General features: G+C 38.8%; 1 long non-coding RNA gene across 1 annotated transcript in view; it reads right to left on the bottom strand.

Moving 5' to 3' along the window:
- Positions 1 to 19,814, bottom strand: part of LOC141278986 (uncharacterized) — a 191,387-nt gene that overhangs the window by 60,872 nt on the left and 110,701 nt on the right. The gene's annotated exons all lie outside the window — the stretch shown is intronic.

Raw genomic sequence — 19,814 nt, 5'->3', positions numbered from 1 at the left:
AGATGCTAAAGTATTTATTGATTAAATGATACGGTAGCATATGGTATCAGAGATTTACTTCAAAATGGGAAAGAATGGGTAAAAGTATAGATGAAACAGATTTGGACTTAATGGATTATTACTTGAGTGATACTATACTTTCTGCTTCTGTGTTTCAAACTCCATCATAAAAGTTAAAATACACCCACCCACACACATACGCAGAAATTCAGGTCAAGGGGAGAGAAAAAAATCCTACTAATAGGACAAGTGAAGCAGGCATCCGGAATTCTCTTTCCTTGGAAATCTCTTGCTGACACTATGAACTAAATGTGGATAGTACCTATTAACCACAAAGTTCCCATGAAATGCGACAGAGATGATTTTAGAACTCTCTATGGAAAACACCCAGAGAGTATTATTGGAAGCCCATAGCATCAAAGCAAAAGTTTTACATAAGTCCAGCAAAACTTTCTGCAAAAATCTTTTCTGCCCTATCAAAATTTTGTTGTGAAGAAACCTGTGTGAGTTTGCCTTTCACTGTGTTGGTCCTGGGTCTTTGGGTAGAGTAGGGAAATTCTAAACCTCTTGTAGCATCTGTATCTAGGAAGGGACATTTTATTTGGGTTAAAAGCTGGGGGAGCTTCATTTTTAAAAAGACTTTTGTTCTGATGAAGCAAGTCCATTTCACAAATGAAGCAAGTCACTGCCTCTGAAGAGACAGGGAGCAGGGAAAGAGGAAAACGGTAACCCAAATTAAGGTGTTTTTAAAATTCATGTCTATCTTTATACAAAGTCCTCAAATTGTCCCATTGATGGCAACAATCAAAAATAAGAGAATGGTAATGCACCATTCTGACATACGTGTGTGCACCCCCCCCCCCCCACACACACAGAGGCATGCACAGTGCAAGAGTGATAGCTGATGGACTGTGATGGTTCTTTCCAGTCCCAATTATGATTGATAGCATTCCATTACCTTTATGCTTATTTTAAAATTCCCTCGACACGGATTGATTAAAGGCACAGCCCTCTATGAACCTATGAAAAATTTATGGATTTTGAAAGAGCTTTAACATGTACCATTCGAGCACAAATCATTTCCTGGCTGTCACTGTTTTTCCCACAACCTTTCTTACGTTGGTAATATATGTTTAATAATCAAAAACTGATGCTAGGGATTAAAGCATCAAGATGTTACAGAATAAAGCAACAACAAAAAAAGAAATTAGATTTGTATGATTTTAACTATTCTTTAATCTGCTTCTGGGCAACAAAAGTGATTTGTGTCAGCCGTTATTGCATTAAATTTTAATTTTCTTCTACCGGCGCAGGATTATATAAAGGAGTATTGGATTGCACTCAGCATGGATTAGCCGAGCACTGTCTCTGCTGCCAAGAAGCAAATGGATTTCCTTCTTTCTTTGATTTATATTTTTATTGCTGTTTTTCCCCTCCTTCTAATTCTCATTACCCTTCTGTTTGCCAGCACCGAGATACCCTGTAGGAGCAGCAGAAAGGCAGGCAGAATTATTGGCTTATTGCATATATTTATGTTCCAAGGCTTCTCAGTCATCTATGTCAGAGGAATAAAGTAGCCTCCAGCCATGGAGACTGCATGCCAAGTTTAAACTATAAAAGTAAAACTTTTTTTAAGGTAAGAAGTCACCTCTTACCTGCTTAAAATCAGCAAAACTAGCTGGGTTTTACCTCCCTTTTGATATCCTGGCTATATCTCACAGCAGATAGAGAAAACTGCTGCTGAGATAGACACAAGATAAAGATCTCAGGCCTCCCTTTTGTGCACAGGAGGATACACACAGCAGAGCCACTGAGATTCAGAAGGCAGAGGAGGCTCTCTTTGGCCTTTACCCCGAGGGTGTTTGAGGTATACAGGGTCTTTGAGATCCAAACTTGCTCCTGGAAACAAAAGCAAATAATCTCGCTCAATTCAGAGGAACAGAGGGCTAGTTGTTGGTGACCTGCATAGAACCCAGAGGGGACACTGGGGACATGGCTCTAAGACGACAGTGGAGCAAAGGGTTGACACGGAAATAAGCTAACCCAAGCCCCACTAACTGTGGCAAGGAAATAAGAACAACGGTGCCCTAGGTTTGGTCTGCAGAAATCTCTGGATTTCTGAAGAAGAAAATGAACCTAACCGATTTCAATGTTGGTTTTGGTTCTCACAGACTTTTTTTTTTTTTTTTGCCAATTCTCCAGAATGTTTATTCATCTTTGTGTGTGTGTGTGTGTGTTAGTTTCTGCTTTACAACAAAGTGAATCAGTTATACATATACATATATCCCCATATCTCTTCCCTCTTGTGTTTCCCTCCCTCCCACCCTCCCTATCCCACCCCTCTAGGTGGTCCCTAAGCACGGAGCTGATCTCTCTGTGCTATGTGGCTGCTTCCCACTAGCTATCTATTTTACATTTGGTAGTGTATATATGTCCATGCCACTCTCCCACCTTGTCACAGCTTACCCTTCCCCCTCCTCATATCCTCAAGTCCATTCTCTACTAGGTCTGCATCCTTATTCCCATCTTGCCCCTACGTTCTTCATGGCCATTTTTTTTCCCTTAGATTCCATATATATGTGTTAGCATACGGCATTTGTTTTTCTCTTTCTGACTTACTTCACTCTGTATGACAGACTCTAGGTCCATCCACCTCACTACAAATAACTCAATTTCGTTTCTTTTTATGGCTGAGTAATATTCCATTGTATATATGTGCCACATCTTCTTTATCCATTCATCTCTTGATGGACACTTAGGTTGCTTCCATGTCCTGGCTATTGTAAATAGAGCTGCAATGAACACTGTGGTACATGACTCTTTGAATTATGTTTTCTCAGGATATATGCCCAGTAGTGGGATTGCTGGTCATATAGTAGTTCTATTTCTAGTTTTTTAAGGAACCTCCATACTGTTCTCCATAGTGGCTGTAGCAATTTATACTCCCGCCAACAGTGCAAGGGGGTTCCCTTTTATCCACACCCTCCCCAGCATTTATTGTTTGTAGATTTTTTGATGATGGACATTCTGACTGGTGTGAGATGATATCTCATTGTAGTTTTGATTTGCATTTCTCTAATGATTAATGATTTTGAGCATTCTTTCATGTGTTTGTTGGCTATCTGTATGTCTTCTTTGGAGAAATGTCTATTTAGGTCTTCCGCCCATTTTTGGATTGGGTTGTTTGTTTTCTTATTATTGAGTTGCATGAGCTGCTTGTAAATTTTGGAGATGAATCCTTTGTCAGTTGCTTCATTTGCAAATATTTTCTCCCATTCAGAGGGTTGTCTTTTCATCTTGTTTATGGTTTCCTTTGCTGTGCAAAAGCTTTGAAGTTTCATTAGGTCCCATTTGTTTATTTTTATTTCCATTTCTCTAGGAGGTGGGTTAAAAAGGATCTTGCTGTGATTTATGTCACAGAGTGTTCTGCCTATGTTTTCCTCTAAGAGTTTGATAGTGTCTGGCCTTACATTTAGGTCTTTAATCCATTTTGAGTTTATTTTTGTGTATGGTGTTAGGGAGTGTTCTAATTTCATTCCTTTACATGTAGCTGTACACAGTTTTCCCAGCACCACTTATTGAAGAGGTTGTCTTTTCTCCACTGTATATTCTTGCCCCCTTTATCAAAGGTGACCATATGCGCATGGGTTTATCTCTGGGCTTTCTATCCTGTTCCATTGGTCTATATTTCTGTTTTTGTGCCAGTACCATACTGTCTTGATTACTGTAGCTTTGTAGTATAGTCTGAAGTCAGGGAGCCTGATTCCTCCGGCTCCATTTTTCTTTCCCAAGATTGCTTTGGCTATTCGGGATCTTTTGTATTTCCCTACAAATTGTGAAATCTTTTGTTCTAGTTCTGTGAAAAATGCTAGTGGTAGTTTGATAGGGATTGCATTGAATCTGTAGATTGCGTTGGGTAGTAGAGTCATTTTCACAGTGTTGATTCTTCCAATCCAAGAACATGGTATGGCTCTCCATCTGTTTGTATCATCTTTAATTTCTTTCATCAGTGTCTTATAGTTTTCTGCATACAGGTCTTTTGTCTCCTTAGGTAGGTTTATTCCTAGGTATTTTATTCTTTTTGTTGCAATGGTAATGGGAGTGTTTTCTTAATTTCACTTTCAGATTTTTCATCGTTAGTGTATAGGAATGCAAGAGATTTCTGTGCATTAATTTTGTATCCTGCTACTTTACCAAATTCATTGATTAGCTCTAGTAGTTTTCTGGTAGCATCTTTAGGATTCTCTATGTATAGTATCATGTCATCTGCAGTGACAGCTTTACTTCTTCTTTTCCGATTTGGATTCCTTTCATTTCTTTTTCTTCTCTGATTGCTGTGGCTAAAACTTCCAAAACTGTTGAATAAGAGTGGTGAGAGTGGGCAACCTTGTCTTGGTTCCTGATCTTAGTGGAAATGGTTTCAGTTTTTCACCATTGAAGACAATGTTGGCTGTGGGTTTTTCATATATGGCCTTTATCATGTTGAGGTAAGTTCCCTCTATGCCTACTTTCTGGAGGGTTTTTATCATAAATGGGTATTGAATTTTGTCGAAAGCTTTCTCTGCATCTATTGAGATGATCATATGGTTTTTCTCCTTCAATTTGTTAATATGGTGTATCACATTGATTTGTGTATATTGAAGAATCTTTGTGCTGTTGGATTCTCACAGACTTCTTGAGAATAATAAATTCCTGAGTCTCAGAAGAGCGGCTCTTAGGGGGCACCTCCACAGCAGACGTCACTGAGCAACAGTGCTCAGGAAGGATCTAGGCGTCTAAACTGGGGCTGACTCTTCTGATTGTGAGTAGCCCCTGCACTGAGGACTGGAATTTATTCTCCAAAGGAACCCACAAGGGGTTGGCCCAAGCCAAAGAAGTTATATATGAGATAAAGAGAACCATTTCAAAGAGCAGAAAAGAGATTAAGAAAACCATTGGCAGGCCATTCAAACAAAAGACTGAGACCTAGTTACTGGAGCAAAGAAGTACCCATAGAATTCGAAGATTATAAAACATTGTTCATGAGTCCAACCTTAAGTATCTTTTGGATGCACAACCCATTCAAAATTTGGAAATACAAAAGTGTGGTTTGATGTGAACCAACTTCTTTCAGCCCTTTTAGTACATCTATTCATGGACAAAGTAAGGTAGGATTTGTTTCCAAAACCAAGAGTCACTTGTTACTTGTCACTAATCCTTATACCAGTGCAATGTTTTCCTATAAAGAACACATGAAATATTCAGAAGTCTCACTCCTAATTTTAGGAAATTTCCTACTTTATAGGAAATTCCATTGTATATTAAACAAGCTCTTATTTTCAAGTATTTCTTGAAAAGACTAAATTTGACTTCATCATTCCTTTTTCTTCCAATGGATTTTTGGAAAATGCATAGAATTTTCAATTTCTGCTGAGAATATTGACTTAAAAGGAACTTCTCGTGTATAGGAAATTCTCTGGGACCCCTTATCATAGGGATAAAAATGACCATGCCACAGAAAAGGCCATGCCACAGGAAAGTATACCTGAGATTGGATAATCATATCCCAGAGCCATTTGCAGTTAGGATTTCTTCCAGTTAGGCTTGACCTCTAATAACCTTGCTTTGGACACTAGGGTTATCCATGAAAATGTCCCTAAGATTCTATGAAAACTTATAATATCTCAGAAAAATTGATCTCACGGGAAGGGAAGCAATTAAAAATATAAAAGGTAAGAAAATGAAGATGATTCTCTACTACATACAGTGGAGTTTTATATAAAGTACCATGGCTTATGTTTTATGCCTTAAGCATAAAGTTTGTCTTTTCCCTATTTGGCAAACTTTTCCTGGTTTAATATCTAGTGTTCTCAGGTCCCCCGTTTGCCTTAAAAAAAATAAAAACATTTAATAAGACCGTCATAAGTTTTAGTCATTCTAAAATAGAAATGACAAAAACTGTTTTAAGTTTTATTATTCCTACACAACATTTACATCATTGAATCTTGGCTATATTAATGAAATAAAACTTCTTAGGAGCTCCTGTAATTTTGCCTTTTTGATGAAGCATCAGTTAGCTTTGCATAAATCTATGTACATTGAGGTCATATTAAAAACACTGGAAATTGGGACTTCCCTGGCAGTCCAGTGGTTAAGACTTCGCCTTCCAATGTGTGGGTTTGATCCCTGGTGGGGGAGCTAAGGTCCTACATGCCTTGCATCCAAAAAACCAAAACAGAAGCAGTATTGTAACAAATTCAATAAAGACTTTAAAAAAATGGTACACATCAAAAAAAATCTTAAAAAAAAATGAGAACACTGGAAATGTATGTCTAAGTTTATGGTTAATTAGTCAAATGTTTTGTTTCAATATGAAGGTTTTTTTTTTTCTGAAATTCTATGTGGAAAACACTCTTTGTATTTGTCAGGTTTATGTTGCAATAATACTGTGTAACATCCCCCAAACTCAGTGTGTGTTCTTTTTCTGCTCTCACCAAATATTGATACATGCTGCTTTTCCACAATTCTCTGATACTAACTGGGTATCCAGCAATTCAATTCAATTAGGACACTAACTTCTGGAGCTATGGCAGACCTCACAGGTTAAGGGCTATGTCCCACGAGACGAGACTGCCCTCACTTCAGATACCAGCCACAAATGGAGTGCCCTGGCTACCCCCACTTTTGCCCAGAAGACTACAAATTTGGGGGTTCCTATAACCACTCCCTCCTTACGTTTGTGAGGCGACTCACAGAAATCAGGAAAGTGCTTTGGTTATGACTACCAGTTTATTATAAAGAATACAACTCAGGAATAGCCAAATGGAAAAGAGGCATAGGGCAAGGTATGGGGAAGTGCGCCACCCTCCCAGCACATCAGTGTGTTCAGCAACCTGCAAGTCCTCCAAATCTCATTGTTTAATAGTTTTCATGGAGGTTTCATTACGTCATCATGACTGACTAAATCACTGGTCATTGGTAATTGAATTCGATTTCTAGCCTCTCTCCCCTCCCCAGAGGGTGGGGGTGGGGCTGAAAGTTCTAACCCTTTAATCTCATGGCTGTTTTTTCTGGTGACCAGACCCATTCTGAAGCTATTTAGGGCACCCCTATGAATCATACCATTAGCATAAAAAAGCCAGAAAATTCCAAGAGTTTTAGGAGCTTTGTGCCAGAAATTGGGGACAGATCAAACATTTATTTTTTATTATACCACATAGGGCTTACAAAAACAAATATTCTTTTTTATCTCATGGATCTTTCTGCAGGTAAATTGCGTCTCTGCTGAGCTTAGATGGGATCATTTGAGATTGGTCCAAGTTGTGGTTTGGTGGAGATACACTCTGTGTATTTTCTAATTTTTGACCCTGCAGTTACCCAGTGTATGTTTTGTCACGGTGGATGGTCAAAGTACATGAAGGGTGAACAGAAATGTGCAGTGTCTCTTAAGGCTTCATCTTAGAACTGGCACACTCTCTCCCACCCACATTCAACTGGCCAAAGCAACACACAAGGTCAAACTCAAAGTCAATGAGTCAGGGAAATAAATCTGCCCACATGGCATTAGTTGGGGAAAAAGGATGGTAGAAAAGGAATTTGTTTTTTACAATTTATACAATATACTAGAGGCCTACAAACATTTTCTTAAAAGGCTAGATAGTAGAGAGCATCACAAAAGGTATGGCTATGTGCTAGGCAGCTTGTGGGCTATTATTTGCTGACCACTGCAATATAACAAAATCTTCCCTGTTGTCACAAGTTTCCCTCCCAAATGCAAATTACTGATGCCCCGAGTCACATTCAGTCAAGGTTCAAGTCCAAGATCTCATGACAGTATCTATCTCAGGACAAAATGTGGCAACTAACGATCCAGAGACTTATGAATTAAAATGGCAAGCCATCTTCTCTAAATAGATATAAAATGATGAAAAGAGGCAGGATAACCACAGTTAACATCCCCATTTGGAAAGAAATGAATTGGAGGCATGTAGGAGTTGCCAAAGTCCTACTGAAGGAGTAAATATGTCCTGACTAGGCCCTAGCTTCAATTCCTAAGAGTAAGTTCCTAGTCTATTGTACTCCATGGTTCTTAGATCCACCCTCTGTGATATTTTATCTTTTATCCTTGGCCACATCTGAAATGACCATCAGACAATATGACTTTTTAAGAACCTGAACAGCTTTCTCAGCCTGTTTCCTGCCTGTATAAAGTTGGAATCCCAATGTTCTTTTGCACTGCTTATTCTTAAATCCAGGCTGATGTACGTTTGTCAATACAGCTTTCACCCCCCACCATTTAAAAAAAATCTTTGAGTTTGATTAGTCAGTCCTATATGCCAAATGTCACATCCATAATTCTTTTTGGGGCATGTCTCTGTCTCTCCCTCTCTCTAGACTTAATTGCAGGTCCTTTCACCGTATCTTCCTTCAGTGGGATTATATTCTTAATCCCCTTTATAGGAGTATTTTGTCCAGCTGTAATGATCTATTGAGCCTTATCTTAAGTTGTTCAGAGCTCTTAACCAAAAGTGTCACTGCCATATCTATATTTTATCTTCGTTGTGAAGCTGTCTTTAAAATCAAACCCCCAATTTGGATTTTGCCATGAGGCTGTGTCTTAGAATGCCTTTTAAACTCAAAATATCACTTAATTTTATCTTCACCTGGTGGAGACTTGAGTTTCATTTTTCAACCTTGAAAATTCTAGATTTTCTGAGCATTCTAAATTACCTTTCAATTATTTTTTTCCTGAGCTCCTCTGTTTCTTAAGGCATCTTATCAAATAAAACTAGTATCAATCAGCTCATCCTATCAACAATCTGTCTCAAAATTTCCATGCTCAATGGCACAAGTTCATTAGCAGACAGATTTACCAGATGTTTCCCCCCAAAAGAACATGGGTTGCTATTTTCAGGCTACTTACAACAGTTTCCTCATTCTAAAAACAATGCCACAAATTTAGGTTGATGTTATGGCTGCATCCCGTTCTTACTACCAATTTTTGCGTAAGGTGTTGCTTTAATAATGCTGCTTAACAAACATGCCTAAAACTCAGTGGCTTATGATTATAAACATTTGTTTCTTGCTGAATAATATGAAGCTAAGGGAGTTTGTTGTTATATAAATAGGTATAATATATGTATATTATATATATATATATTTAGTTGCATGGTAAATGTAGCATGTAGTTGCATGGTTAATGATTTGTTTTAGAATGGTTTTGTGTTATGTGAATTTCACCTCAATTTTTAAAAATCCTAAACACCAAAAACAAAAAAGACTTTTGATGTAACCCAACAAGTTCACTCCTACATATTTATCCAAGGGAACTGAAAAAAAAAATTAGTCACAAATACTTGTAAACAAATGTTCATATCAGCTATATTCATTATAGCCCCAAACTGGAAACAACCCAAATGTCCATCAATTTGTGAATATAAAAACAAACTGTTGTATATCCAAACAATGGAAAATTACCCAGCAATAAAAAGAGACAACAACATGGATGGACCTCAGAAACACTGGGTTTTGTGAAAGAAGCCAGATTCAAAAGACTACATATGGTAGGATTTTTGTTTATATAAAATTCCAGAAAAGGCAAAACTATAATGACAGAAAGCACTTCACTGGTTGACAGAGGCTAAAATAATGGGAAGGAATTGACTGAAAAGGGGAATAAAAGAACTTCAGATAATAGAATTGTTCCATATCTTGACTTTAAAGGTGGTTACATCACTATACATTTGTCAAAATTCTTTGAACTTGAAATATTTAAAATTGGTAAATCTTATTATATATAAAGTATACCTCAATAAAGTGGAGTTTTAAAAGAAGGAAAACAAGTCTATATGCTAGACTTTCTTCGGGTTTTTTTTTTTTTAAATGCCCAACACAAATCTTTTTTTAGATGTGGAATAGTGAAGTTCTTATGGTCATATATATTTCCTAGAACCAAGGGAAATCTTTTACCCTCTTTATCCAGGTGCTAAAGGAGAATATGAAGACAAATATGCCTTCTGTGCCAATGGAAGATTGAACCAAACAATATATTCAACCATATGTTCTCATCTCAGCCTGACCATCTGCTGGCTGTGCACTTAAATATATCATCTAGTTCACTGACTTCCATTTGAAGGCAACCTATGAGGTAAAAAACAAACAAACATATCCAATAAAATAATAAGTTAGCTAATAGCTATGTTGAAGAAACCTAAGTACATTGTTTTCTAAGAATGAACTGTGTACCCTGGGATAAATAAATTTATTCAAGATATCAAGGTAACTTTGAGTTTTGAGGAAAATATATTTTTATATCTATAGAAAAGAAATAGAATGGGAGCTGTGTCTCAAAATCTTGACCGAAGACAGTCAAAGGGGCAAATCTATTCTTTTGCTATCCCTAGATTGCCCCTGAAAAGAAATTAGATACAAATTAGAGTTACAGCTATCTTTCCATTGCCACTCTGATGTCTGTATTTCTATCCTTCTGAGTACTTTTGTTGTTGAGGTAAGTTGTCCATGTGTGTGTGTTTCTAACAACTGTGTCAAATTCTATTCCTACACTTCCTTGGAGTGACCCATCACTTTTCCTGAGCATTTGGAGAAAAATCTTGATTTTTATATTCTTACTTCTCCAGAGGTAGAATTAATAGTTTAAAAACATACACACTCACAGGTGGTAAACAACTGCTTTTATTGTTTGCCAACCTACTAAAGGTGTGTTAGCTCCCATTGTTAGCTCCCCAAAGTTCGTATCTGTGAGAGTGTGTTAGTTCTTAACTAAAACTGTATCTACAAAGAGATGCGTGATAATTCACTCTCCATTCATTCCAAAAACAGTATCACCAGGATAAAGTTTCTGATGTTTGCAAAAGTAAGGGCAAGTCTGCTTTTTGAGAGATTTTCCTAATTTAACCTCTAGCATATTTCATCTCCTTAGCTCCTTGGACTCCTTTCTTCCCCCTGCCATTGGCAAATGGCGCCCTTCAGCCATTATCCTTTTCCCAATCCAGCACTTAGTACATTGTAGCCACTATCAGAAAAGCAGCCTGTCAAAGACTAAATCAGAAAGGATGGACCCTGCTGTTTCCTTCACATCAGACAGAGAATCCCCTGGGGTGACTTTAAGACAGTGTTCACCTGTCATTTCTAGCTCATCTGCAGAATCCACTTGGGGTGCTTTTCACATTGTCAGGTAGTCACATTTCTTTCCTTGTGCCTTTTATTTATGAAAAAAGAAACACTCCACAGAAGGCCAAAGTAGCACTCTTTTTAAAAGAAAATTCAGTGAGGTACAGATAAAAAATGAATAATCTGCTTGCACTGTGCTGCTTTCAAGCAGGGTTAAAACAAAGCATTTTATAAGGCCAAACTGGAATTAGAGTGTAACAGACTCAAAATCCCTTTTTACGCCCAGTGGTGAAAATGGACGCATGGTGAACTAGCTCAAGGTACCTGAGACAGGAGGAGAGCATTTTCAGCACCTCCTTACACATCCTCTGATTACCTGTTAGGTGCTTTGGTTTCTTGTCATCCAGGGGAACCTCAGATCTAAGACTGCTTGCTAGGCACAAGGTTTGAGGAGGGTATAATCTCAGTCTGAGGGTGAAGATTTAAATTGTATTGCAGAAGTGCACTCAAATCTGCCTAGTTCAACTGAACATAATTCTTAAAGCTTACGATTGCTGAATTTAAGTGCTCACTCTAGCCCTCGGAGTTCCTTCCAGATGAGCTAAGTGCATTCTGCATGCAAATTTCATGATTAGAGACAGGCATTTAATGGAACAATTCAATAGATGTATGATGCATAAAAACAATGGAGGAGAGGAATTACCTTCTGATTACCTGGGATTGTTGAAAGATTGCCAACCTTTTAGCAGGGAAAAGGTTGATAGGGAATACCTCCAAAATGCCAAGAGAATCAGACCTACTAGACTGCCTGACTGGAACAACCATTCCCTCTCTGCTCCAAAGCTTCCCTCCCAGGCCAGGCCCTCTCAACCTAGGCCACCTAAACAGCCTTCCTGCTTTTTGGAGATCTCCCATTCCATCCACTCTGCATGCCACTGCAAAATAAAACTTTACATAGTACAACTTTTCATTAAAATGCTCTCATACTTGACTCTTGTCAGATATATGGTTTGCAAATATTTCTCCCTTTCCATAGGTTGCTTTTTCATTTTATTGTTTCTTTTGCTGCGAGGTTTGTGTGAGGTTTGCTTTCCTGACACATCTGAAATATCTTGAATACTGACAAGATGATGGTTTAGACTTTTTACTCATACCCCTCAAATCATCCAGCATAAGGCTTATACATAACTAAAAGAAGCAATCGTGGAATGTATAAACAGTAGAGGCCTAAGAGAAACAGGCAGCCCCAAGATGAAGTCTTTTGTCTCAATCTTAGCGAGCACTGGAAATAATCTATATTGAAAGAGAATACAGCCAAAAGGGAAGTGAGTTATATTCTAAGAAACATTCACTCGTTGACCAAAGACTTAATGAGCATGTGTAATGAGGTGCAGTCACCCAATACCACAAGAAAATAGATAATAGTCTCATTCCAAGAGCAGTAAGAGCTCCTGGCATTTGAAGGTATTCATAAGCCACTTTTCCTTTGCCCTTTCAGCTTTACACGGATTCTCCGTTAGGAACAAAACTCGTGATTGCAACGGAAGTACAACTGCAAAGCTTGGTGTCAATGAGGCAAAAAGCTCTTTGCTCCAAGCAGTTACTGACAGAGGGAGTAGGCGTCTCATTAACTTTGCCAATGGCCCTGTCCAACACTGTCCAGAGTGTGACACAGAAACAGGCAAAGCAGTTAAAGGCAGAGCCATGGAGAACTAGGATGGCTTGAGAGGTGAATTTAGACCAGGCTGGGATGGGTACCTGGACCACACATTCTCTCATCACCCTGGTGTCAGAGCTTCTCCACCTCCTTAACATGGGGGACGCTTAGTTAACATGAACCACACTGTGCATAATATGAAACTTATGGCAAATATTTACATCTATGTTTCTTGTCAGTAAAGTGTACCTAGATCATCTCACACTGTGCGTTTAATTCTCCAAGTGGCCTTTTGCTGCTCTCCTAAATTTCCAAATTAAAAACCACATATATTGCTAAGGTGGAACACCTGCCTTGGGTGGACACAACTACTATTCTGGCAACTGCCCTGAATGCTACAAGGTACAAAGGACTTAAAAATTTAGAACAGACATCTGTTTTAATCTACTATATAATCATCCATTCTCACATGCTATGAAGACCCAATAAACAACTGGTTGATTAGAATGTCAGGTCTGTTGCTTGAGTGAATCAACAAGTTATCGAACTGGGATTTTCCATCATATACCCCAGGCAAACAAAGCTTTAGGTAGGACTCCACAACTCCTTCTGCACTGGAACAGGGAACAGGCTTGCAGCTAAGTCTCCAGCAAGCTTAATATTTTCTGCTGTTTACCCTGGAGTTCAGGCAAACCCATCCACTGTCCCTGTGCAGGAAGCATTATGATCACCAAGGTGATTGATATGCTCCTTTTGCTGTGGCAAGGGCTGCCAAAAGCCAGTTTCCCAGGAGCTCTGCCCTCCATTGAGCATATGCCTACAAAGTTGAAGTAAACAAGGGTATCTGACAATGTAGATTATGTTGGCAAATACATTCCTCCTACTTTTGAACTAGTCGCCCTAGGACAAGGCAAAAGTGCCATCCCGCCTGAATGTTCATTGCCAGTCTCTGAGTTCATGACGCCTTTACAAAAGCAGTTATTAGGTGACTCATTTACTTCACGTTAGCACCTGAACAGTGATAGCAAAACATACAGAGAACTTAAGGAAAAAAAAAATCTGTTCTTTGCAATTGATTATGAGTAAAAAGACACGAATGCTTCATAGCTTGCTGTCCACATCTGTGCACAGAACACAGATGCAGTCCCTCAAAGTGGTCCACACAGTGGTCCAGTTTATGAATGGCTGACCCTCCCCAAGCCAGATACATGGGTATAGGATATTATATATGGGGCTCCCTTTTGGATCAATCTGTCAAAAAAAGAAAAACTAATGGAGCAAATTGTCCCTAGAAATCAATGCTTCGATGACTCCTTTGGAAGTGTGGAACAAGATAAGAAGCAAGACCAGCATTCATTCTGGTGAACAGCTTTGTGATCCACTCTGCCGATTTCAAGATGAACTGCCAGGGTTTGTTATGCTACAAAGACATTTCACCAGAGTGACAAAGTCCAAACACAACACATGTGAAAAGCCAGGTATCGTTCTGACCTTTTAAAGGTCCTCTGGGGATTCCAATACAGAGTCCTTTTCGACCTAGTAAGCTCACAGCACTAGATCAACTGCATGTGGGGTTTAGAAAAAGGAATTCCAATTTCATTTCTTTGTTATTTTTTTCTTACCATTGATTTATGGCTTAAATGTTCTTGGATTAGAAGAATCAATGCTGTGAAAATGACTCTACTACCCAAAGCAATCTACAGATTCAATGCAATCCCGATCAAACTACCAATGGCATTTTTCACAGAACTAGAACAAAAAATTTCACAATTTGTATGGAAACACAAAAGACCCCGAATAGCCAAAGCAATCTTGAGAATGAAAAACGGAGCTGGAGGAATCAGGCTCCCTGACTTCAGACTATACTACAAAGCTACAGTAATCAAGAAAGTATGGTACTGGCACAAAAACAGAAAGATAGATCAATGGAACAGGATAGAAAGCCCAGAGATAAACCCACACACATATGGTCACCTTATCATTGATAAAGGAGGCAGGAATGTACAGTGGAGAAAGAACAGCCTCTTCAATAAGTGGTGCTGGGAAAACTGGACAGGTACATGTAAAAGTATGAGATTAGATCACTCCCTAACACCATACACAAAAATAAACTCAAAATGGATTAAGACCTAAATGTAAGGCCAGAAACTATCAAACTCTTAGAGGAAAACACAGGCAGAACACTCTTTGACATAAATCACAGCAAGATCCTTTTTTGACCCACCTCCTAGAGAAATGGAAATAAAAACAAAAATAAACAAATGGGACCTAATGAAACTTCAAAGCTTTTGCACAGCAAAGGAAACCATAAACAAGATCAAAAGACAACCCTCAGAATGGGAGAAAATATTTGCAAATGAAGCAACGGACAAAGGATTAATCTCCAAAATTTACAAGCAGCTCGTGCAGCTCAATAACAAAAAAACAAACAACCCAATCCAAAAATGGGCAGAAGACCTAAACAGACATTTCTCCAAAGAGGATATACAGACTGCCAACAAACACATGAAAGAATGCTCAACATCATTAATCATTAGTGAAATGCAAATCAAAACTACAATGAGATATCATCTCACACCAGTCAGAATGGCCATCATCAAAAAATCTACAAACAATAAATGCTGGAGAGGGTGTGGAGAAAAGGGAACACTCGTGCACTGTTGGTGTGAATGTAAACTGATACAGCCACTATGGAGAACAGTATGGAGGTTCTTTAAAAAACTACAAATAGAAATACCATACGACCCAGCAATCCCACTACTGGGCATATACCCTGAGAAAACCATAATTCAAAAAGAGTCATGTACCACAATGTTCATTGCAGCTCTATTTACAATAGCCTGGACATGGAAGCAACCTAAGTGTCCATTAACAGATGTATGGATAAAGAAGACGTTGGCACATACATACAATGGAATATTACTCAGCCATAAAAAGAAACGAAATTGAGTTATTTGTAGTGAGGTGGACGGACCTAGAGTCTGTCATGCAGAGTGAAGTCAGAAAGAGAAAAACAAATACCGTATGCTAACACATATATATGGAATCTAAGGGAAAAAAAAAAAGGTTATGAAGAACCTAAGGGTAAGATGGGAATAAAGACACAGACTTACTAGAGCATGGACTTGAGGATATGGGGAGGGGGAAGGTAAGCTGTGAGAAAGTGAGAGAGTGGCATGGACATATATACACTACCAAACATAAAACAGATAGCTAGTGGGAAGTAGCCGCATAGCACAGGGAGATCAGCTAGGTGATTTGTGACCACCTAGAGAGGTGGGATAGGAAGGGTGGGAGGGAGGGAGACGCAAGAGGGAAGAGATTTGGGAACATATGTATATGTATAACTGATTCACTTTGTTATAAAGCAGAAACTAACACACTATTGTAAAGCAATTATACTCCAATAAAGATGTTAAAAAAAAAAAAAAAAAGCCAGGCCTTTGAAATTTGTAATGGGCCCTTAAAATTGGCAATTCCTTTTCCTGCTTATTAGCATAAGGAAAGGAAATTATATCATTTATTATCAGTATAATGTACCAGATGGACATTAGGCTTAAGAATAAGATAAACTGGAAGATCCTTTGGAAACAATTTTATCATTTCATTTGTTCATTGATTATAAAATATTAGTAACATGGTTTTGAAATGGAATGAAACACAAAACTTGCAGCAAATTATCAATGTTGACTATATTATCATGCTAAATAATTAGTTTAAGAAATGAATTAGTAAGTGGCCACTTAGCGTGGGTGTTTTGGGGTTTTATTTTTGCGGTACTCAGGCCTCTCACTGTTGTGGCCTCTCCCATTGCGGAGCACAGGCTCCGGACGCGCAGGCTCAGCGGCCATGGCTCACGGGCCCAGCCGCTCCGCGGCATGTGGGATCCTCTCGGACCGGGGCACGAACCCGTGTCCCCTGAATCGGCAGGCGGACTCTCAACCACTGCGCCACCAGGGAAGCCCTAGCGTGGGTTTTTTTTAAAACTTGGTTTTCTTGAAGTATGAACTAGAATAATATTAAAATAGCCATATATATACACTTTCCTCTAACTATGCTTGTATTGAAAACAAAATATGCCATCTATGCAACCTATTTGCCTAATGTTATGTGGGTACTAAAACTAGGGCTCTGTGGACCCTTCAAATTTACACCCTCGGGCTTCCCTGGTGGCGCAGTGGTTGAGAGTCCGCCTGCCGATGCAGGGAACACGGGTTCGTGCCCCGGTCCGGGAAGATCCCACATGCCACGGAGCGGCTGGGCCCGTGAGCCATGGCCGCTGAGCCTGTGCGTCCGGAGCCTGTGCTCCGCAACGGGAGAGGCCACAACAGTGAGAGGCCCGCGTACCGCCAAAAAAAGCAAAAACAAATTTACACCCTCTGTGATTCTAGGATAGTTAAAATGATCAATTCTTGCGTCATATCAGCCAAAGTAAGAAGCTGTAGGAAAGGTATTTGCAAAAGCAGTATGTCAGGAGAGAGAATCTCAGTGCTTGTATTTGCTTATGAAAGCTAGCTTAGAGGCTTGCCTGGTGGCGAAGTGGTTGAGAATCTGCCCGCTAATGCAGGGGACACGGGTTCGAGCCCTGGTCTGGGAGGATCCCACATGCCGTGGAGCAACTAGGCCCATGAGCCACAACTACTGAGCCTGCACGTCTGGAGCCTGTGCTCCGCAACAACAGAGGCCGCGACAGTGAGAGGTCCGCGCACCGCGATGAACAGTGGCCCCCACTTGCCACAACTAGAGAAAGCCCTCGCACACAAACGAAGACCCAACACAGCAAAAATCAATAAATTAATTAATAAACTCCTACCCCCAACATCTTCTTTAAAAAAAGCTAGCTTATTAGCAAGGGTATTTTCCACTTTCAGCTTTTTCCCCTTGATGTGATTTACCATTGAAAAAACTGACTCCTAAGGTCTCTGACCTATTTTAAAGCTGTCTTATCTCAGGAGGCATCTCTTTACTGACTCTAAGAATAAAGCTGAGAGATGGGCATTGAAATTCTACCATATGGTGCAACATATGTACAGTTGATATACATGCCTTGAATGGGTAGCAACATAGACACGCTTTATATACAGTGTATCATCACACATAAAGCTTTCAAAAGAAGTCTAGAATATGTGTGTGCATGCATATAATTATAGGAATACATATACATAAATGTGCATATTTATGCATATATAGATTCTCAGATATGTGAGTATACAACCAGGAATTGTTTTCATGGGGGGCTTAAAATATTGGGAGATGGCCTGCCTTGACAACTCCAGAAGCGTAATTTTGAATTAATTCATTTATTTATTTGTTAAAAAATTTATTGACCTATTATGTGCCACATTGTACACAGTGTTGAATGCATCACTGGCGCTGCAAAGGAAATGATGTTTTGTAATAAAGAGAATGTGTCACCTTCTGTAGAAGGTTTTTTGGAAGAAATGGCTGAACAATATTTCCCAAATTCTCAGTAAGAGTCTTCTTTGGCAAACGTTAATTCCATGGTTAAGGATTATTTATGGGGAAAAAAAAAGTATCTCTTTGTTTACACCTTTGTATGTAACTGTGAAAAAGATGAGAAAACTCCTACTAATTTAGTCATGACTTCAAGTCATACCTTTCCAAGAACTCTCTGTGCTCAATTAAACATTACAGGTTTCCCCTGCTTTCCAAAAGTAGAGTGTTCTTATGAATCCTTTCGTTAGAGAAAACGGTATAAAGCGAAGAATCGATTACCTTAGGACCCATCTTGCTAACAGATGCATAAAGTAAATTCAGATAAAGCACAGATGCTCACAGACACAGTTCAAAGCTATGGTGGCTTGAGGCTGAGATGCTGAGTGTAGTTCCCAGGAGAGGAGCTCCGGGTGCACACTACTGCTATAACGACTAGCTGCAAAACAAATGCTGAATGCTATTTTCAGCTTTTGCCTTTTTCCATAAAAGTGGAAATCCTCTTTGGATATCTTTTGGTAAGCAAAACAGGTACTAATGTAGGTCTTCAGTAAAAGCAAAGCGGCGTAAAGCAAACTTTCAGAAAGGAGTGGGTACCTGTAAACAGTTACACACACGTATGTCACAATAACTACTAAGAGATGATGAAAATGAAGAGGGAACACTGTTCTTAGAAGAACTGACAGGATCTTTGGAGTGTCCTCAACACCTTCAGAACAATCTGGTCTATCTTTGACATAACAGGAACTTGCACACAACCACTTAGCTATTTGTTTTCCTCTTACCTACTCTTTCCATCTACCTAGCACTTCTTATGAGCATTGATGCACTTTCCCACCTATTTCTTTTCTTCTGTTTTTTTTCTTGTTTGATAATTCCTCTGTTTTAAGACACTAAATATCCATTTCTGTGTAGCACCTAAAAATCTTAATATAAAGGTACTCTACAACACAACCAACTAATGCATAAAATCTTGGGGAATGGTGGTAGAAGAAAGACATCAATATGAAGGCAACAAATTCAGATTTTGAAAAAAAGGGGCATTGAATCCAAATACTCTTAGAAGTCTGAATATTACCCTAATCATTAAATCTGCTGCAAACAATTCCACTATTCACAGGTCACTGTGATGGGGCACCTGTAAAACCCTCAAAGGTATATTCTAGAAGTTTCTGTTCATGAGATGTACTCTCCCTCTTAAATATTAAGACAAAGACTTGTACATAAGACATGACACCATAAAACTCCTAGAAGATACCATAGGCAAAACATTCTCTGACATAGATCATACAAATGTTTTCTTAGGTCAGTCTCCCAAGGCAATAGAAATTAAAAAAAACAAAAACAAATGGGACCTAATCAAATTTACAAGCTTTGGCACAGCAAAGGAAACCATAAAAAACAAACAAACAAAAACCTGAAAAGACAACCTATGGAATGGGAGAAAATATTTGCAAATGATGCAACAGAGAAGAGCTTAATCTCCAAAATATACAGAAAGCTCATACAACTAAACAACAACCAAAAAACAACCCAATTGAAAAATGGGCAGAAGACATTAATAGACATTTATTAATAGACATTTCTCCAAAGA

This window comes from Tursiops truncatus, chromosome 6 (genome assembly GCF_011762595.2).
Source record: "Tursiops truncatus isolate mTurTru1 chromosome 6, mTurTru1.mat.Y, whole genome shotgun sequence".
Lineage (NCBI taxonomy): Eukaryota > Metazoa > Chordata > Mammalia > Artiodactyla > Delphinidae > Tursiops > Tursiops truncatus.
This window is presented reverse-complemented; position numbering and strand designations above follow the sequence as displayed.